This window comes from Dermacentor variabilis, chromosome 1 (genome assembly GCF_050947875.1).
Source record: "Dermacentor variabilis isolate Ectoservices chromosome 1, ASM5094787v1, whole genome shotgun sequence".
NCBI classification, from domain to species: domain Eukaryota; kingdom Metazoa; phylum Arthropoda; class Arachnida; order Ixodida; family Ixodidae; genus Dermacentor; species Dermacentor variabilis.
The window spans coordinates 116,348,305-116,370,749 of record NC_134568.1 but is presented as its reverse complement, the minus strand read 5'-3'; the positions used below and the strand labels follow the sequence as shown (position 1 = coordinate 116,370,749).

Genomic DNA, 22,445 nt, shown 5'->3' with positions numbered 1-22,445 from the left:
TTGGTCGAGCGTAAAATTCTCACGAATTAACGTGGCATTGTCTTTCGCCGCCACGGCTCTCGCCAAGAAGGCTAATCGATTTCTGCTGTCAATAAACCTCGCGAAGACAGCTTGGGCTTGCTCACGCGCAACTAGCTCGTGATCGGTCACGCACATGCTAATTAGACGACTCGTGTGGGCCAAGATATATATCATGCGTCAGCATCTCAGAACACAGAAGGTGTTTTTTTTACTTCGAACAACTACACAACAACAACGAAAGACTGATAAAATATAATTGAACCACGTCACTGCAGCTGAATTACCGGCCCAGGCGGACAATATTCGGAAAAGAAACAGGAGTAATCCATTCCATAACTAAACGCAATACACCGATTAGCTACCTAACTAGAAATTTTACGTTACATGTACTTATACATGTATATTGGAGAGTTGGAGGGAACCGTCACAAACGTCCAGTTAGGTGCTTTTGTACTTGAATATGGCCCTATATATCGAACTAACAGCCGTCAAATTATTCGACGCCTTCGCATCATTGCGTACGCGGCACTGCAATTCGCGGCTCGAGCTTCAACTCATTTTAGACGTCAAAGAAGAGTAGCGTGCAAGGAAACAGCTTTCGCGTTTCCCTCTTTTTAAGGGGCGGTGGCGATTGGCGCTTTGCGCAGCTCCCTATTGGCAATGCGTACAGCAGCCATGATCGAGGCCGGCGGCTGTATTGTGAAGTACGGCGGAAGTTTCAAATTGAGCCACCCCTGTACGTCAGGGAGGGGATGGACTGTGAGCCCGGTTCCCGGCTCCGCGTTAGTAATGAGGTACAGTGACCGAATAATTTACCATCAGGTATTTCTAGCTACATGGACATCTTGAGCAGTAGAAACAAGAAACTATATGTTTGCGTCGAGTCCCTTCACCTTTCCAGTATGAGCAGGTGAAATGATGTTCTTAATTATGAAGCTATGTATTTCGTTGTGCGCTGAATAAATTGCTTTTTTTTAAATGATGTCCACCTGCGCAGGCAATTCATGTGAAATGAAGTGAATCGAGTAATTTTTACAGGCTTTTTAAAAGTAACTGTTCAAAACAAACGCGCCCGCCCGCCCTCCCCTATGCACGCACGCACGCACACGCGCGCGCGCGCACGCACGCACGCACGCACGCACGCACGCACGCACGCACGCACGCACGCACGCACGCACGCACGCACGCACGCACGCACCACACAAACACACACGTACGCAAACGTGCACAAATACACGGAGACAAACTCTGACTCATAGCCATTGCAAATTATTGCGTAAGCGCGATGAATGTAGGCCCTTCTCCAAGTTGCTGAAATTGCGAATGCTTTATCGCAGAACAGCACGATCTTCGCTTTTGGCTCATGATAATCGAGAGGGATGTTGAAACATGGTTAAGGTTTACTCGATCACCGAGGCGCTGACCAGGGGCTGTGTTCTGGATTCGTTGCTTTTGACTATCTTCCACTGTCAGCGGAGGGTGTTTGGTTAAACCAGCGGATAGAAGTCCCCCAGCTCCAATGACGAATCGTCCCGAAGGTGATGCATCGAGAATATACGGCCGCTACAGGTGACACTCTGTCAGCACGATGGCCGCACGTTCTCTGCGGGCATTCATGCTACCATGACGAAGCATATAAACGAAGCAAGAAGAAAACAAATGATAGAGGCAACGACAAAGGCGGTGTTTCGCAGTTACTGTAATAAAAGGTGAACCGGACTTGACAAGGCGCACTGTGTTCATTCTTTCAGTCGGTGGAAGCTTCGATTCGATTAGCGACAAAATGTTTGCCTCCTCTTGATCCTCCCTGAATCCGGTTTCCTTACCCCTGCGTTGAATGGCTCAGTGAGTAGAGAAAACAAACGAACAAACACACAAACAAAAGTAAAGATTGAACAAATGAAAGAGTCATCAAGGCGTTATCATGTTCTACACGTGAAGCCTAAAGACACGGGCTAGAACCTAAAGCCCGGCGCGATTGTATTGTAATCGTTCGCTGGTGCGAACAGTTCGGTCAAGGGATACTTCACCATTTTACAGGACGCGGGCTTGTTTAATTTGTTGGCCTCGCGTTCGTGAATACTCCGGAGTGTTTGTATTTTCTTAATATCGCTCACTTCCCAGGGTTGATAAAGCGCTGTCATGTACAATTTACAATGGCAGCATGCGTTAAGGAAACAATAGCCCTCTAACAGCCGCGTGATGGATGAAATTGCGGCAAGACTGAAAGCTGGGCGAGTTCATTATTCATTGTTAAAACTCAGCGCGCACAAAAGACGAACGACACAGCCAAGTTAACAAACTCTCTTTGTTTTGTTTAACTCGCCTGAGTCCTTCGTCGTTTGTAGGCGGGCAAGTTTAAGAATGAAATTCCAGTAAAATAGGGCTCTGTATAGACGAGGCAACAAATGACGATCATCGAAAGGAACGCCTTCCACGGCCAAATAGGGAAACGACGCATGATACAGCTTAAATATCAAAGTTCACGGCCCCATATGCGCAAAAAAAAATTTTCTTAACGTTAAAATTGTTCGTATGAACACACCCCCAGCAATCGTGATCTTGGACATATTAGCGAAAACAGCCGCCCAATCGCTAACAGCACTTACGAAGGTAAAGCTTCGTAAATTTGGCCCCTGATTCCAAATAATGGGACTTTTAGTCAGTATCGTGCTTCACTCTTTCGTTTTTCTGTCGGGCTTTCGCATTTGGCTTTGTCCTTGCAAGAATCCAACCACAGGCACTCGCGCTATTAATATTGCGGTTTGACAGTAGGCGTGGAACCTGCGCCAGGAAAAGAAGCTCTACTGTCTCCGTAATGCACCCCTGCATGTGCCCTCTCGCCTGAAGAAACTTTAAATTTAATCTTGAAGTTCCCCTTCAGCATTTAAGACCGAAGACGGGCTTGTGTCGCCTTTTTTTTTTCAGAGATTGAACCTTACTTCCCCTTTGCTCTACTGAGTGCAATGTATACTCGCTAGACCTGTCTCAGGTCATGGAATTGTAAAGCTACAACGGCAACCGTCACGCTCAAATAAGAAGTGCCAAATTCACAAAGCTTTTCGTTCGTAAGTGCTGTTTAACACTGGCAGTTCGCTTTCACTAATGATACGCCCAACACGACGACTGGCTCTCATCGGCTCTTACAAACAGTTGCAACGCATGATTACCTTTGGTAACACGCGGGCCCAGGGGCTGGGTTCAGAAAGGTCTTTTATTCATGATTGGCTGTGTTATTTTTTTTTCTTGCCATTGGCCGGTTACCTTCTTTAATAGCCGTATGTCGAAGATCGCGATTAGCTTGCAGCTCCTCTTACGAACAGTTCTAGCATAAAATGGTTTTTTTTTTTGGCAGATATAATTCACGACCTTGTTTTATTAAACACTGCCGCTCTGGGACCTTTCTTGAAACGCGATGCTGCACGCTGACCGCACCTTCCTCTGAGCGTCTGGGGTGAGAAGAAATGGTGACTTCACTTTTGACTGTAACAGCCAGGATTCGTAGTCACGCTCCATAGGTTTGGCCCATATCATAGCACCCTCGACTCACGGATGGCGCTTATATGCTCATCAGCCTGGATTGTGAATGCCATTGTAGACTCTTCGTTACTCGCCTATATATCAGTAACATCAGTACAGTATAAAAGAGGCGTTCGATGTGTTCATGTCAGCATTCATGGAGAACTATTGTATAGTCAAATAATAGAGGATACGCGAATTCTCTACAATATTATTTTTCATTCGAAGCATTACCGCAAGTCATAGTGAAAAAATATTTAATTCAAAGAAAGGCATGCAAGTCTTCATTGTGCAGGAACTGCAACAAGATTTTATGACAGGGACACAAAGGTGTGAAATCGAACAGAATATTTGTATTAACCTCGTGTTCTGATCCCTGTGTTTAAATAATATACAAGTTTTGCAAACAATTGCGAGCAGTTGCAAACACAGCAATGCTTCGGCGCATGCGCTGTTGTCCAATGGTGCGATGGAATTGTACCATTGTCGACCGCAATATACGTTGCAATCGAGGGTCATGTGCTATGGATAGTGGCGGCACGCTGTGGATGCGCGTTTGAAATCCGGGGTACGTTCGTAGAATTTGGGCTTGTAGACCCTGAAACATACGGATGTTCTTCTTGCTGGCGCCATCCAGCCCTGACAGGCTCTAACTTACGACGTCCATGGATAGTGGTTTGTAAAGAAATTCGCCAAATGGGGCGAACAGTTTACAGTGATAACAATTTTTAGCGTTTCGCTTGAACTCCTCGGACGGAGGTTTGACTACTCGCGGGTGCGACATGTTGGTGCGATGCAGCGCGCAACGGTAGCTCCTGCTGGGCAAACAGAAACAGCGCCCTATGGCATCTGCCAGGCGTCTCAGAATGCTGGTGTGATGAGGAGCGTCGTCAGTGGCGTAGCAAGTGTCTCGCACCTCGATGGTGCAGCAGATGAGACACGTCAACCTGAGTCAGTGCCCAGTGAAATGTTCGATAGCGTTAGATTCATATTTATTGTCCATTCCGCTCAGGCCAGTGCATATACATAGCAGCTCAGCAGGACCGCTAGCGTGCTGACAATATGCGCGCGCACAACCCCCATGCCAACAGGAGCAGGCATGAGGGTTGGCATGCGGGTCTCAGTGTGAAGGACCGTAATTACATCATTTCCAGAACGTTGAGTGTGGCGTTGATGGTGCGCCCACTTCTCTTCGTCGTTTTCGCAGCCGAACGCATTCCGCGTCTCTGTAAACGCTCCAACACTCCGTGCGCTAGCCGCGCATGCACCGTCGATTGCGGAACAGCGCGACAATGGCGGCGCCGACGGCGTGAATTCGCCTCCAGTGCGCGTATAATTGCTTTCGCAATACAAACTGTAGCATCGATGGTAGAGGTGCACTCCACGACTTTAATTCCGGCAAGAAAATTGCGTATGTGCACAATCACTGTCAACCTCTTCTTGTATGGCTCGTTCAGGTTCCAAATTCCAAAATAACGAACCATATCGGCTACGCGATAACGGTGCGCCTTTGTTCCGCACAAGTGATTTATAGCTGGACCCAAAAATATCCTCTATCAGGACCGAATACAAACTACGCCTTTGCCCGACATGCATGGTGGCGCCTAGCCTGCCCACTTCAGCCCACACAGGCCCCTTTACGGGAAGTGAATGCTGTGGTATAGGCTTTCGCTACCGTTCAGCTCAACTCGGTAGCAAAGTTCTGATGTTATCGCAGCGTTCTTGAGATTTGTTCTTGATATCGCGCATTAAGGACGAGCTCGTAGTAACACGCACGTGGATTGTCGTTCATGACAGCTCACGCCTTAAAAAGATTGAAACACTCGATGAAGCACGAACGCGGCAAAAACGCTTAATTTTGACAGACGCCATGGAGCAAAATAATTTCGCGCAATCGCATATATTGTAGATACATGTGCTAGCTATAGCCGAAGCCTCGGCGCTATTTGATTATGATTAATTAAGTAAATGTGAAACGCATGAACAATTCTCACCCTTCCGGCTCTCGTTTGCTCGAATAAGTTGCAATTACGGTCCTTCCCACTGACACACGCGCGAATGCGTCAGAACGTGGCAATGCATCTTTCTCGACTCCTCAACGCACTCTTGGCGATCGACCCTGATGACATGGGGGCTGGGGAACTTTAGAATTTCAGTTATGGATTCCGGTTTATAAGCCGCAAGGACGCACCTGGTTCATTAAAGTGTTTTATAACAACACACCACGGATGCGTCGTCAGGAAGTGCTGCATCAAAGGCAGTTCAAAGGCACCAAATTAGGTACCTAACAACGCCACAGGAAGCGTCTGGGGCAGGGCCTTCGATTTGAGCTAAAACCGCTGTGAACGCGCTGGTTTAGCAGACTATCGCCAGAAACGTGCAATTTGCACACCTCTGTGTGATTAATTTTTCCTGCAGCAATCACCAGCCTCAGCCTCTGCGGTCACCTAGTTTTGTTCAGAAATCAAATAGCCGTAAACTTTTTGCATTGAATGTCTTGTCAGTTGACGCGTATAATATGTAGCGCCACGCACACGCTTCCTACGAAGATTATTGATTCGGTAGACGGCACGGCTCCGGTTTCATGAAGACAGTATGGGCTTGCTAGGTGCATCTTCCAAGGCAGAGACATAATTTGGCACAAGGAACAGGTAAAGCAATACGAAACGCACATGACGTGAGCATACTTTCAGGCGGCTTTTACTGATCACACCGATGCGCAATTTGTACAATGCACAAGCCTGCGATGCGAAAGGTAAGGCACTAAGCCCCAGAGAATAGTTATCTGGGAAAAGTTTTAGAGCGTACGCCGTTTGTGTGATTGATCGCACGCGCAGCTTAGAAAGTTAATCATTCTAACGAGGACAGCACATCGTAGACTTGTGTGTTGACAAATTTGTACATGGTTCTGTACAGTAAGATCCAGTTCAAGCTAGCCTGTTGGTTGTTTGCCATTGTCTTTTATCTATTCTTGCGCCTTGTTACACCTCAAGGAGTTGAAGATTTGCAAAGTTCAAGTAGATCTCGAGGGACTTATTCCAATATTCATTTATCGCTACAAGAGTGTATTGCGAACCTTCTGATCAAGGTTTTCAAGTGTCGTGTATATAGCACCTTCTGGCCGAGGCGATGACGTTATCCTGTAAGGAGCCAGTACAGCTTCCCGCTCGTCCACAGAAAGCATGAGGTCCTATACTAATCAGGGTCGCGGGATGCAAGAGCTTCGATATTCGTTAACGCTCGGGTGTGGACGTCGGGCCAGCGGTTATTGCGCCGTCCCTGATGGAGGCCGAGGGGCCTTAAAAAGTGGCACAGTTGTGGAGAAGATAGTAGGCCACGCACAGTTATTCCTCAGTATTTGAGACACAGGCTTACGGCGGTCGAAAGAGTCGCAGGAGGACCTTCACCATTGAGCGAGCAATGTATCGACGCAACGCTGGAATGATGCCACGGCAGATTGTCTCATATATATAACTAAAGTGCACCAACTTACCCTATATGTTTTTTCTGGCTTCTTGATGGTATGCCCATTGTCCTCAATTTCAAACACAAAGACAATCTTTGTCCAACGCATTCAGGAAATTCGGTGATCGTCCTCTGAGTGAACAGACATTACTAGAGCACCGTCCCCACCGATCATTGGCTCAGAAGACAGTGAAGGCACTTTAGTGCGTTCTCAGAACGTCTGGTTTGCGAGAGTGGCTTTAACACAAGTGCTGTCCGTACACGTGTCTACACCTTCTCTCTCCCTTCTCTCTCTTCTCCTTCTCCCTTCCCCCAGCGTAGGGTAGCCAACCAGACCCTTGACTGGTTAACATCCCTGCCTTCCTATATTCCTGTCTCTCTCTCTTGATGGTATGCCTTAGCTTCATTTGGGTCATCTCCACAAAAGAGTTACTTGCAGGTTCCTCGTGCAAGCCTTTATACATTCAAAGAGGAAGAAGAGGAAGGACCTTAATCAGCCTATGTCCATGTCACGTAGTCAGTAATATTGTCGATGCACTGAAACCATGTGTTCAAATAGGGTTATTCACAGACGATTGCGTTCTGTTCAATCAGCTAACTTGTTCTAGCGACCAGGATGACCTCGGCACAAGCCTAACTAACACTGCAAACAATGGGGAATGATAATTAATGTGGAAAATAATGTGTTCCAGCTCATAGATTGTAAGAAGGCGCCACTTTAATGTGCTTATAAACCACTCTTCACGGCTCAGAAAAGAAACTAATTACAAATACTTAGTCGTTACTCTTACTAGCAATCTATCCTGTAATTTACATATTAGCGGAATCTTTATATGCGCTTCTGCCTTTGGCAAGCTGGTTTTTTTTTTTCAATTTAAGCTTAAGAAAAGCACCTTCTGGTGCCAATCTACTAGCCTATTTCACAATTATTCGGGAAAAAAATTAAAGTGTGTCTGCGTGGTCTGGGGTCATTGCACACAATGCAATATTTATAGTCTTGTACGAATTGAAAGGCAAGCTGTTCGGCTTGTGTACCATAAGTTATCTACGTATGACTCACCATGAGAACTAATGAACTCTCATAACATTCCCTCAGTTTAAGCATGGAGAAACAAAATTGTGCCTAGAATGTCACCGCCAACTACTTAGCAAGCTAACCCTCGAACCCTCAACGCAAGTAACGCCCCTGGTAATCAGGCATACTCGACACCCCCGTCAGCACATCCTAACTCCGTACTTTGCCAAAACTGACTCATTTGAAAGGCTCTTTTCTCCCACACACCACTGATGATTGGAATTTTCTTGACTGCGCGTTGCAGCATGTGACTTTGGTTGTATTTCTACCACGTTACTAATTACTGTTTGTCATTGTTCTTTTTTATTTTTATGCCTACCCTGCTTGGACCACGAGTATGCAAGTATGTAATAAATGAATCAATCAATAAACAAATAATATAACGCAAACACCGAGCTCTATTCAAGCACAGCAAAGAAGAAAAAAAAAGTGAGTTTCAAGTCTTCTTGAAGAAAAAGGGAGTGGGTGAGGGTGGTGGGCAAAGCGTCAGTTAACGAGCAGACTCCGAGAAGTCGTGTTATTTTCCAACTGAATTTAAATTGCCCTTAACGACACGCTAATATTTGGAAGCAGCTTAGTCGAAATGATATGGAAACGAAATAGTATTCTCAGGGGAGCTGATCGCTTAGCCCGGAGTTGCTCATTTTAAACATGGTATAGCTTGGGTATCCTTATCGTGCTAGCCTTTTCGAGTACAAATGAATGTTCTGCCATGCGAAGCGATCCTTATAGCTTTAGAAATAAATTCCGTTCTGCACTGTACATTAGACCGTGAAGCGTATCTAGAATAACGAGAAAATGATTAGAGTTATACTCCGAGATTTGCTGGGCTGCTCTTTTTTTAAATATTAAAGCGAAGCGAGGGACGACAATTCCGCGTCGAGAGAGCTCGTTGCGACAGCCACTAAATTGCGAAAGATAGGATGACGCAAAGTGCCTGGACCTGAACCCGAGAGCGCCCGGTTCTTAGCAATACGTTGACCAAAGTAACTTCTCAGAAATTTCCCATTCGCAAGAATTCAAATATACGCCAAAGAAAGGTCATTACTTATAACCTTTTCTCACTGTAACTGCTCGAAAGCGCAACTAATTAAGTTAACAAATTTAATTTAAGGCTGGAAACTCTTGCCAAATCTGGTCCCGGAATAGGAAAGTCGCTCGTGCGCAAGGGGACTGCGTAATTATGAACGCCAGCCAATGGTCATGGTCATGGCATACGAAGTGAAAGCAGTGTTCGGATTTATCAGCTTCACCTCATGTTATCACTGCGGTAGTGATACTAAGCCACGAGCCAATATTCGTCTCTAGCTCATAATGACATTTCCCTTCCATGACGCTTTGTTATGCATGGTCCGCAAAGTAGAAAAAAATATGGTCTACACGTCTGCAACAGTACAGTGGTGCATCACGTGCTTAAATATCGCAGCTAATGTTCATGTTATTTTCGTAAGAGAACAATCATCGTGTTATACAATATACTCTCATCTGCGTGGTGCTTCTGCGTGCTAGGTCTTTCGTAGAACACTTTAAGCCGTTTATGAAGACAGCAACGTATACTTAGGGAAGAAATTATTTTTCAGCAGCACATATTTCGCATCGCCAATAGTCAGAAATGTGGGATACTTAGTAGTTAGGAATTTTATTGTTTACAGAAATTCACTATCTATATGTTTTTCTTTACCTTTTTGGATTAGGACGTATGTAGTATTCGCAGAATTGAAACTGGTTGGTGCTCGAGGCATATTCTCTTGCTTTGAGTCTTGAGAATAGCACCACTTTCGGGATAACCGCCCCTAGAATCTTCCGCGACTTACGTTGGTAAGTTACCCACACTGTTGGCCCACATTGTTTGAGGAAGGCCGTCTGGGAAGGTGGTAACCGAAACACCGATGGCAGTTCGACTTTTATATTTGCGGACGGGTACCTCACAACTGGTGCCAGACTTGAGGCGGACGAGCCTGGAGCACTTACTTTAATTACGAAATTTCAGCCCCATCTGTAATGCAAACTGTGATATAAAAGTTACAAACAGGGATAAGGTGCCTCAGAAAGTATGTGCAAAGTTTCGATAGGATGACATATTTTCGGGAAAGACCAGTTTTTTCGAAATCTTAACTGGTAAATTACCGATCCCATTACTTATTTTCGCGCAATTCGTCAGATCTACTGGAGTGAAAATCTGTTTATTGAAAAAAATAACTTCTTTATCTCTGCTGCGCTCATTCTAAAATGCACTTGTCTTGGTTGAGACGCATGATATACGTTGTCGCAGTCCCTGAACACACCAATGCACTTTAGCTTTATTAGTATCCCATGCCTACATAAGGTTCTCTAGATTTAACCATTGCTGGAGAATCGTAAATCTCTTCTAAGGCAACTTTGTTTACTCTTGCCATATTACCCGTGCATTGGGCGCACGTTAAAGAGCCGCGGGCGGTAAAATTTATCCGGAGCCCCCCACTACGGCGTACCGCATAATCAGATCCTGCTTTTGGCACGTAAAGCCCCAAAATTTTAAATGAATTTTTTAGAGCGCAGCTCTTAATAGCCCGTTCCCGCGGCGAGCGTCGGCGGCGTCGGCGTAACCGAGCGAACGAGCGCCGCGAAGAATGAAAGCGAACGCGAAGCGCATCAGGAGATGAAAGAAAGACCATAGCGAAGAGACGAAGAGGAAAGCGCAGGAGGAGGGTGCAGTGAGACGGAAAGCGGAGGAGCGGAAGGGAGCCGGCCTGCGCATGCGCTGAGTGGCCGGCGGCCTCGGCATCCGCAGCCGCGCAAGCGATCTCATCTGCGCTTCTGAGAGGGGCCCAGGGTGGCAGAGGGTGGGCAGGGCTACGCTCGAACGCGGCGTCTGCTGCTGAGATCAGTAGGCGGTACCAGCGTGTGTGACGGGGATCACTGCTCCTGCAAGAGGCGATGGCGAGCGACTACGAATAAGGCTCGATGTGATGCTCCTTTGGGTGTTGTCGCCGCTAACGCTGATGGCACGACTTCCTCGCGACAAAGGGCCGCTCTCGTCGTTGGTGGAACGAAAGCGTGAGAAGGAAAGCGTAGTGCTGCGCCAGACGGGCTGTGCGGCGACGATAACTACGATATAGCGCCAGAGTAGCGCGCGTCTTCTGTATGGAAACAAAGTGCTGCATGAGCGGAGGTCTGTCTGCGGTGGCTGCTGTGAATCGCACCCACGCGTCACCCACGCACTGCCTCTCGGAATCTCCCGATTAGCGAGGCAGACGCGCCACACTTCGCTTTGTTTGGAACATGCCGCGCGAGACAGGTTGTCCGTGCCAGCCAATATACTGCGAAATGAAAACACGTTTAGATCTGCGCTCAAATTTCGCATTAGGGAGTATCGTATTCGACGGTGATTTTTTTTGCCATGTTAATCATTAATGCCTTTTTTACCGACGTAGCCCTCGTCTTTTATCTTGTGCGGCCAAATAGTCTCAGTCTGTGCTTTCGAACCTGTGTTTAAGTGTCCGCGACCTTGACCGCATGTTTGACACTGCTCCAAATGATTTCTTTCGTTGCCATTACACGTCCATCCATCTCAATGTCATCTCTTCAGTCCCTCGTATTGTCAAAATTGAGGTATCTTCACAAGGGTCGCTGCAAATAAAATGCAGAATTAGCGCATTCTTGAGCTCTAGTAAGCTAGAACTTTTGTGTTATGCTTTAAAAAAAATTAAATTATGGGGTTGTACGTGCCAAAACCACTTTCTGATTATGAGGCACGCCGTAGTGGAAGACTCCGGAAATTTCGACCACCTGGGCTTCTTTAACGTCCACCTAAATCTAAGTACACGGGTGTTTTCACATTTCGCCCCCATCGAAATGCGGCCGCCATGGCCGGGATTCGATCCCGCGACCTCGTCCTCAGCAGCCCAACACCATAGCTACTGAGCAACCACGGCGGGTTGTGTTATGCTTTGAGGGAGCAAGTTTGCCTTAATGTAACAAATTTTCATGGTGGTCGGGTGGGTCAGGAAGACTGGACGATATTTTTGCGGCAACATTGCAGCATCTCAAATATCTGCTTGTGTCAATTATATAATATTCCCCCCCAATGCATAGGCACGAGCCTGAGTTAAAAACAACAGAAATTGACTCAGTCTTTTACGTGGTACCAGCGTAAATGTTTTATTTAAGGCGTACAACAGGTCCATATGCACGGCACAAGAGCGATGTTATTGCGTGACCTCAGGATCAACCAGTGACCTTTCACGCTCGGCTGTGAGTAGAAGAATGTAAGAATCACTAAGCAACAAATCTCAGTTTTAACCAATAGGCGAAGACGTCGTAACCTATATAGGCTGCAAGCAGGTTTCATTCAACTTCAGTGATCAATTCACAATGGGCACTTTCTCTTAATTAAAACGTCGATTGAAAGAAACGCGATGTTACAGCTCACGCATGTATGCTGTGCAGGGAACCATGCCACCTCCTATACAGACGGCCCGCAGAACAAGGCAGCGGCACAAATGCGTCGACATGAACTTATCCATGGAAGACAACCGCGACGCAATGAACCCTCCCCAAACCTTGACATTATTCATCCAGTTCGAGGTCACCCACCTCAGCGGGCACCGGAACCACCACAGCCAAGAGAACCAACAAGCCATTCCTCCTCAAGAGAACAACCAAGAGTGGAATCAAGAGACCAATCAAGAGGGTCCCAGTCAAGCGCTTAGTCTTATGCGTCAATGCTGCGGAAACCCACACGACAACAGACAGAGAGTACACTAGAAAGCTCCAATATTCGCACACATTATTTTCAGCAGCCTTACGCACCTACTGCAGAAGTAACGTCAGTTAATAGCGACCATACCACCGCATCAGTGACGCAATTGATTTTGCCAATGATTTTCGCAGCTCTTAAGGCAATCCTATCTGCACTGCTGGAAGCAAACAACCTACCAGAACTGAAAGCCTTGTTGCCTCTGGAAGCACTACTGTGCCAACAGTAAGGGCGAAAACTGCGGCAAGCAGTGCATGAATAACCGCTACAAAAATGTCTATATTTCAGTGGAATGCCAACAGTCTTCGAAGGAAGTGTGCTGACTTCCATAAACTGCTTGTGCAATACAACTTTCCAATACTTTGCATTCAAGAGGTGGGAAGCAGTGGCGATTTTCACCTCTCGAATTATGTGATATACAAGACGTCTCGTCAAGGTGCTGTTAGCAGAGTGCTTTTGTGTGTCAGAAAGGACTTACCATCTTATAAAATTCAGTCCAGTGATTCAGGCTTTCCGGAATTCATCGCATGTGAAGTATCCTTTCGTAAGCTGTGATTAATCTATATCTACAGCCTTCAAACCATATTTCAGTGGAAGTGCTAGTCGATATCTTCAAAATAGCTCAATATAATGTTTTTATATGTGGAGACTTCAATGCACGCAACAATATCTGGGGCAGTGATCATTGTGATGCACGTGGTAACGTTACTGAGTGCGCCGCAGATACATGCAACTTGACTATATTAAACGATGGATTGCCAACATTTCTTCGTGGATATAATTATTCAAGCTGTATAGATGTTACTCTGTGTTCACAAGGTCTAATGAATGGTGTGGGATGGACAACGGATATGGAAACACGCGGAAGTGATCCTTTTCGCATCCTTGTAAATCACCCTAGCATGCACTATATCAGGCGTTACAGCAGACTAATCAACTGGACAGCTTTTCGTTACCGTCTAAGGAATCAAATGAATAAACATACAATGGTGGAAAGATTTACTGAATATCTGAAGGATAACCTGAACATATGCACGAAGGAGGTCTCAATTCCAAAAGATTATGCTGTAGTTGACGGAGAGTATGAACACCTCAGAGCGATCAGACGCCAATCTGAAAGAGCGTACCGACGAAACGGAAGTTTAGAAGCATACAAAAACGCCCAGAAAATTCACAACGTAATGCGCAGACGCATGGAAAACTTTTGGCAAAAAGTTAAAAGAGTATATACTTTTGATAGCACAAAATAAAATTATTAAAACTACAATTTAGATCTATGAAACTTATAACTAGAAATTCTAAACTATTCCTATAATTTTGGCATAATTTACTGCCTTAAGGCAAATGGCAATGGCGCGATTTCTGCGGCACGCTGTCTCCTCACACGTCTGTACCACGAATTTTTCTAGTAATTCGTTCTTTAAGCGGACCTGTAACACAGAGCTTCCCATTTCGTGCTCTCGCTGTAGCTAGGGACACGTGTGAGATAATAGTTGCAGGTGAATTTTGCGGGTTTATTTCCAGACCTGCTTCTTGATCACAATGTGCCGAATTTGATAATTCAGTAGTGTTAGCTAAGCAGAAAATTACTGCTCGCGATTGGGCACAACATCCTCAATTAGATCGTGCTTTTACATTAAGCGAGCTTCAATGTGCAACTGCATCATGCCCCCAAAAGTCTGCTGCTGGGCAGGACGGCATTATGCACAATATGCTAAGAAACCTCGGGCCGACAGGTACAAATGCTCTCCTAGACATCTATAATAATCCATTGATAGAAGAAACTGTGCCTGACTCTTCGAAAGTTGCTCGAATCATCCCACTTTTAAAACCGGGTCAGACGCCCTTGTGCCTTGAATCCTTCCGCCCAGTTAGTTTGTCAAGTTTATGCAAAGTAATCGAGAAAATGATTGACGCGCGACTTCAGTGGGGGTGTAATGAAACGGATTTCTTGTCCAACTACTTAGCAGGTTTTAGAAAACAGAGGTGCACAGTGGATGCTATATTAGATTTAGTGACCTGTGTGGAGCACGAAAGTGCACGTGGAAGCAGGACGATAGCAGTATCCCTAGACATCAAGAGGGCATTTGACAGTGTTAGTCACGTTCATGTTTTGCTAAGTATGCTAGAACACGGAATGTCTGGCCGGTTCTTGCGATGGATTTCTGAATTTTTAGTAGGTCGCAAAATATTTGTTCAGATGGGTGAAGGAAAGAGTGCTGAACATGTTGTCAAACAGGGAGCACTACAGGGAAGCGTACTCAGCCCTTTTCTTTTTAACTGCCTCATGGCTGATTTAAGACGACTGTCATCACAGTTAGAGTTTTCATTGTATGCAGATGATGTGTGTATTTGGACATCTGGGTCTAATGATCCCCTTACAAAAATTTTTAGTAACATTTTATAAACCGTCTTTAGACAAATGTTACTAGAACCTATCGACATTCTATAAACCGTCTTTAGACACCGTAACAACTTCCTAGTAACCTCCTACCGACTATTGGCCACCGATATTGAATTGAAAGTATAGATATAAAATGTCGATAGAATTCTTACCGACTGCTTATTATCTTATGTCGTTAGAAAGTGTCAACTGTGAAGCGACTATTTATTGACCACCTTTATACATCCTAACAACTTGCTAGTAACATCCTGTCGACTATTCGCCACAGATAGTTGACAGGATGTTACTAGGAAGTCGTTAGGATGTATAAAGGTGGTTAATAAATAGTCGCTTCATAGTTTTTAGGAAGTACATAAAAATTTTATTCAGAGGTAACTACTTTTGCAATTATGTATTGCAAAAATAAGCTTTAATTATCTCTGAATAAAATTTTTATTTGCTTCCTAAAAACTGTGCTGCGACTATTTATTGACCACCTTTATATATCCTAACGACTTGCTAGTAACATCCTGTCAACTATCTGTCTGTGGCGAATAGTGATTGCCAAGTGGCTCGGTGTGGCATGCAACAGAAGAAGACAGGTTTCCATTTGTGCTTGAACACATCCATTTAATATCCCCAGGCTAGTAAGGAGGACGAGTTCTCCAGCTGCCCTGGAAGTAGGCTGAAATGTTGCGTTGTGTAGTCTAGAAAAGAGAAGAAAAAAGGCAATATATTAGTTTTGCTACAGTGACATTGCAACACACCATGCATCTGTTTCTTAAAAAGGAAGTGCACAAGAGACAAGCTTTCAACCCTGTGAGCTCTAAACATCTCCACTTGTTTTGTGCAGTCCTAAAAATGCATGAAATGACTGAATTAGTGCATTAAAGCTGGGAGCGTGATGGATGTGCGTAACACCAACAGATGCACGACACATAAACTCTATCATACCAATTGTCATCTACAAACAAAAGCTGTAAATCAACTTCAGTTTAATGAACTTCGATATTCGTATTGTGACCAGTACATGGAAGTTTCATGTGTGAATTATCTTAGGAAAGGCAAGGTGCCAGTCATAACTGTGCTGCAGCTTTGCTTGGGCACAGGTACATAGAAGAGTTGACTTTTGTGTTGCACTTAAGAACCACGAAATGATACAAGCAACATGTAAGCAGTTGAACAGGCATTACGGACGTTCTACTGCAAGATTAGAAAATGCCTTTGCTGTGCAGACAGACATTGTCAAAGTGAGCTTGTTACTAAACATGTTAGCTTTCCACAAGACAGGATATTATATTATCAGTGCATTCATATGACCAGGGCCTCTACCACAAAAATACATATGCCAACAGTAATGACAATTTTCTAGTTATGGTGACAAAGCTTGCATTATAATATGCTATTATAATCAGGTTAATAGCTATTTTAGCAGGAAAGAAAGGAGTATACCCTAAGATAGCACTGAAATTGCCATGAAAGGAGTTTTGTTGAAAACTGCACAAAGAATATTAAGATGCTTCTTTGTGACACACATACCTACTATGGTGTTGACCGTCTTGGAATCCAACGGATCCTTCTGTGGAAGGCATTTGACAGCCGCCCAAAAAAGGACCTCCCTTCAACGTCTTCTATTGAAAAAGGAGCTTTAAGGAGGTCCTCCGCGAAGTGAAAGCCTGAGTTGTTAGCATCCAGGCACAGCCTCTTCAGCATGCCCTTTTCAACGTATACACCGTCACCGATGTTTACCTGTGAAAGAATACAACAACCACAGATTCATTTTATACATGTTTGATCAAGGAATGGTTAGGAAGTAGGGTAAGGTTTGCAAAAACGAAAGTCGCTGCTTCTCGTTGATTCGGTTTAAAGAACAAAGCAGCCTTACGTATACCATACATGCATTGTACTGAGCTGTGTACTTTTACGTAAGACTAGAAAGTATTGGGAACTTCAATGCGAAAGAAAGACATGCATCTGCCTAGAACTAAGCAAATGTGTGCCACCCCTTGACACAGAGTGAGATCTGGTGCTGTTTTAGTGATTAGCAGACATTGAAAGCTTCAAGCCTCATCGAGTATTGGGCCAAGCTGTGCTCGATTAGTGACGCACAAGTGCTCGAGAACTGTCAAACAAGATGCAATTGTCTTCAAATACAATTCTGACTTCCCCTTGCAGACATGCAGTTTTCAATTTACTGACTGCACTTGGGTGTAAAGATTTTGTCTGACAGAGTGAATAAACCACATACACAAGCAGCATTTTCATAGTTAGCATAGTCTTTAATAGGTACTGATACCTTCAATTTAGAAAGCCCTGTATATTGGGCCTCATCAAACTAATTTCACAAAAGGTTTGTCAAGGTAGAAGCATAGAACTTTAGTCATTAGAAGACAGGTGAAATGAGTTAATTATTGCAATTATTACTGAAAATTAAATTTTAGACAGCTCATCCCAATGAGAAATTGATGCAAGCAGTTTGTACGTGCCACATAAGCATTTAGATATCAAAAATAGGTATTAGAGAAAACCTTCCCTTAGAGGTTCATTAGTACAAGCCGCCATGCCCTCGAGGAGACATAACTTCTTTTTCTGTAGGCAGAAAGACGCTCGAGTATTTTATTGACACATATATGTGCCCATGCATATATGTCATCTCTGTTGTAAACCTTTTTTTTCATGTACATGCAAGGTGTGTTTATAACATCTCATTGTGCACAAAATTTGCGTAATAATTTAAAGACCGCGATTTTGTAGCGATGGTATTCCTCTTCGCTATTCGTTAGTGGGCTGACCGACGCCCCGGCCCGTGCTACGTACTGCAGCTGCCGGCCATTAGCGGTGGGCGAGAAGAGTGATATAGAATCGAGGGGTAAGTATCGCTACAAAATCGCAGTCTTTAAATTATTACGCACTGCCGTAACCTACGATTGCAAGAGCTGACATCTCGTTATTAAGATTTGGTTGGTCTGTCTTTCTTAAAGGCCGGCGTCTGATTGAAATGTCTAGATTAAAAATGCACCTCGTTATTGTAATATCGGCCTATATCCGCTCTGTAACATAGAAGACAAATACGCGAAGACACTCAAGAACATAAACAAGACACACAGGTTCTCGCGACGCGGACCTCCAAACCGAACTATATACACACAAAAATCTTCATACAAGCTTCTATCTGCTTAAGCGTCAAACATAGCAATCGTGTGTCAACGCGCGAAGCCCATGATAGATCGACGCATACATTACACATGTACAGGCGCTCTCAGAATAATTCGGAACGCAACACACGCGGCCGCTCGCCGACGGAGCGCGCCCGTGGAAAAAGTAGTACCATGGTCTGCGCGTGCGCGGTCTCCCTAGCGAGCAGGGTTGGCTCCCTAGTGCATCTAGTTTGGGTTGCGTTGCTTCAAAACGGTAGCCCTAGGTGCCCCTTAACGTTTTGTCAAGGGGGCTGGGCCGATGGTGTCCGTGACAAGCTGTGTCTGCGCATGCACTCGCGTTGGAGCATAAGCGCTCGTGTCTGCATGGTCGGGTGCTTGGGCGCCTTTGTTTTTCATTTTTCATGTGGGCCGTATTTATCATTTGCTCAAAATATTTATGGTAGCTGACCGTGACTAGCGCTGGCAAAGGGCTGCGTTTGCGTCTGATGCAACCGTGATGATATCGGCGGCTCGATTGATAAAGAGATACGAACATATTTAAACAATGACAGTTTCGCGAATTCCGCCCTATTACAATCGAGGCAACATGCCGAAAAAAGTGCCGATGAATGTGCGGAGAAATATTAAGCTCAGTTCACAAGATATAGCTCAACGTGTTATATGGTCAACCGAATAATCCAAGCATACAGGGATGAAGATGGCCGACTCAAAGATGCAGCACGATCGGGACGACGCCGATGCATGTTGCAAGAGTCCGACCTTCTGATTGTTGCTGCAGCCGTTGCCGATCCTTTTTAGAGCACCCGCCAGATCAAGACAGCCCTCAACCTGCAAGCCAGTGAGGAAACAATTAGAAGGCTCATGCGAGAGGCTGGTCTTCGTGGATTTGTCGCGGCACAAAAGCCACACATTACGGAGTGCCAAAAACGCCGGCGCCTTGAGTTTGGCAGGGCATATGAGCGCTGGACGACTGTGAAGAATGGAAGGAAGTCATATTCTCAGATGAATCGACATTTTCATCTAGATGGGATTAAGAGCGCCGGGTATGGAGACCATACAACTGCAGGTATTTTCCTTTTCATTCTGACCTTTTAAGCACAAATTCTTCAGACGCGCAAGAGGTCTTTCATCTGAAAAGACCATTATCTATTGCCTCCTTTTCGTGTAGATATGAGCCTGAGTATGTTTCCGAGATCTACAACAGCGGCCACTCTGCCCTCAACGTTTGGGGAGCAATTAGCAAAGAGGGCCTCGGTCCGATAATCCGGCTGTCCCCATTGTTCACAGTTGAAGTTTACAGCGAAATTCAGGACTTCCACCTATTGCCATACGCTCTTGACGGGCCATTTAAAGATGGCTGCTACTTGTTCCAACAAGACCTGAGCCGGTGCACATGGCCAGAGCTGTGGAAAAACTTCTTAAAAATGTGGTGTTCGCGTTCTTTACTTGCCTCCGAAAGGTGCAGACTTCAATGTTATGAACGTGTGGGGCACGATGAAGGAAGGTTTATCCAAGCTGAATCTTGGAGGGGCAAGTGCCGACGAGCTCTGGCTCGCCATAACGCGCGAGTGGAAGGGCTTTGGTGAGAGGAGGGACTTCGTAGATGCGCTCGGCGAGTCAATTCCACGCTGCCTACAAGCTGCGCTTCGCGTGGACATCGCGAGATGTTGATAGCAGAACATGACAAGCGCTTTAGACGAAACAAAGTTACGTTTCGATTCTTTTTGTTTTCTGTGGAGAAAATGAACCCAGTGTTCTTCCTGTTATTTATATTTACTATGTTCTCCTTATTATATTTTTTCATTCAGCTCACACAGCCTACCCTTGATTATCATTGTATATCCCCTCTGAGCAAAAGAAAATGAGTATGAAAATGAATATCTACACCAACAAACGCCGACACGCGATCAATACGTAAGAATACTCGCTTCCAATGATCCAGTTTCCGTGATTGATTGGCGCACAATATATGCGAACCACGTAATGTGGTGCGCCAATAAATGACTGGAGTCGTGAAGAGTTCATTAAAGTGCCCTTCGAATGGATGGATGGATGGATAAAACTTTACTGGATCTATTTAAATGTGGTTGGGCCCCTAGACGTCCGGAAGCCCCCTGGCGGACATCTCTAGGCAAGCACGGTCCACCAGCCAGAGCTGGTCATGCGAGCAAGTGGCCCGAATAGCGGCCTCCCACGAGGAAAAGGAATGAGGTGGCCTCCTGTGCATGAAACTGGCCTTGAGGAACGTGCCGCGTTATTTCATTTTGTAAACTCTTTTATTGCCACTATCGCAGACACAACCTTTAAGAGGGGTCATGTATAAGTGGAAATTTTCCTCGTTTTACGAAGCCATTAGTACCACGGAGCGGGAGATAATTTGTTAAGAACTAATACTTCGCAGGACAGGCTAACACGGTTGAAGAAATAGCGCAGCGAGGTCGTTGTAGCCAAGCCGCCTCACTAGCACGTAATCACGCAAAGCATTGCTATTATCTCCCACACGGTATGCAGACCATGGCGGGAATACGCTGCATGGCGTCCACAAGCCTTTATTTATAGATTATGGTGCATGCTGCGCTACAGACATTCATTTGCCCTGCCTCCCCTGCACAATGCTAAAGGGCACCTGGCGCTACCTTTTTGGAGCAAGACAACGCCAATCTAGAAACACTAGGGAGCGAAACTTGCTCGCTAGGGAGACTACGCATGCGCAGACCTTGCCTGTATTTATCCGCCGGCGCGCTCCGCCGACGAGCAGCTGCGTGTCCGACGTTCCGAATTATTCTGGGGGCACCTGTACTGTACTTGCGGGAATGCCTATATAGCGAATAACTTCTTGCCATGAAACTACCGAACGAACACCAACTTTCAATGTGTTTTCATAATTGTGTGCCCATTCAGACATAGCAATCAAGGCGGGTAGCAGAATGCAAGCACGCTGTAACATCAGAGGAAGCTTTCGTGAAATTGCTTGCTAAATGTGCACAGCAACATGGCTAACATACGATAGGAAAGCGCTTTGCTCTAGCTAGTTACACAACGCTCATTACGTAAATCATAAGCTTCAAGAATGCGCGCAAGCGCCAAACTTGCTTACCTTTCAAGACTTGGCAAACGCTCCTTCGTCTAACAGGTACAGAGGCACCGACGTTTCTCTGGCGCAAGCACTGTAGAACTTCCGATGAACTCCAGCTCCACAAAAGCACAACCTTCAACAGTCTTCCAAACACTACAATTCGAAGCCCCAGTACCAGACTTTTCACGAGAGCGCGGGCAGGCAGCTCGGCAGAACAAAGGCAGCTCGGACGGGCGCTGTACTAGGGCACTCACTGACGACACTGGTGGATCGCTCGAAACACACGGCGAACTAATGGCGTTACACGAGTCCGGAGGGTTTGGGATGGTTACTGCACACGACAAGGAGCACGTTTTGTCTAGGCACTTCTAAAATATAACTCAAATACCACCTTACTGCAAGGAGCATTCACTACAACCAACGTGGTGTGTCGACCAAACAGATACTGCAGTAGCGCCACTCTGCGGTTTTTTAGAAAAATGTATCTTAAATGAAAAAATTGCGTGTTTTTTTTCCTAATAACATTTGATAGAGTCCTTTAATATATTTGTTTGGTCCAAAAGTGTGTACTTTGTACTTTGTGATACGAAGTTTAAGGAAATGTATATATAATAAAAACTAAGCGGATGTTGCCTTCAAGATTCGCAATTGCTCAGGTGCATGCAGGTTGCAAAAGCACGGCCTTCGAGATCAGACTTTGTCACTCAAAGGAAGCCGTAGTGGGAGGCGGAGAGGCATTAGGCCCCAATCGTTGGGTTTACAGTGCCTAGGTAGGCTTCCTTATTTATAAAGAATATACGGGGACTTCAGCCGAACCATGAGTGAGCTATACAGACACACGCGGTACGATTCGGTGTCCGATCCGACGTGCGGCGCTGCATGCTACGGCATGAGCGGCGCGTAAGCTCCGCCCACATCCAGCTCCCCAGCTTGAGTTCATATCCACGTCGAGAAACGCAATATAAACAACTCTGCACAACACTGCTTCGCTTTACGAGAACGCTGTCGAT

The 22,445-nt window shown here is 45.4% G+C and overlaps 1 long non-coding RNA gene across 1 annotated transcript; it reads right to left on the bottom strand.

Moving 5' to 3' along the window:
- Positions 1–15,810: 15,810 nt before the first annotated feature.
- LOC142583349 (uncharacterized) lies at positions 15,811–21,928 on the bottom strand. Its single transcript, XR_012828605.1, has 3 exons — positions 21,457–21,928; positions 16,741–16,950; positions 15,811–15,908 (listed from the first exon to the last, which is right to left on the bottom strand). It is a non-coding gene; the product is annotated as an uncharacterized LOC142583349 (long non-coding RNA).
- Positions 21,929–22,445: the final 517 nt, after the last annotated feature.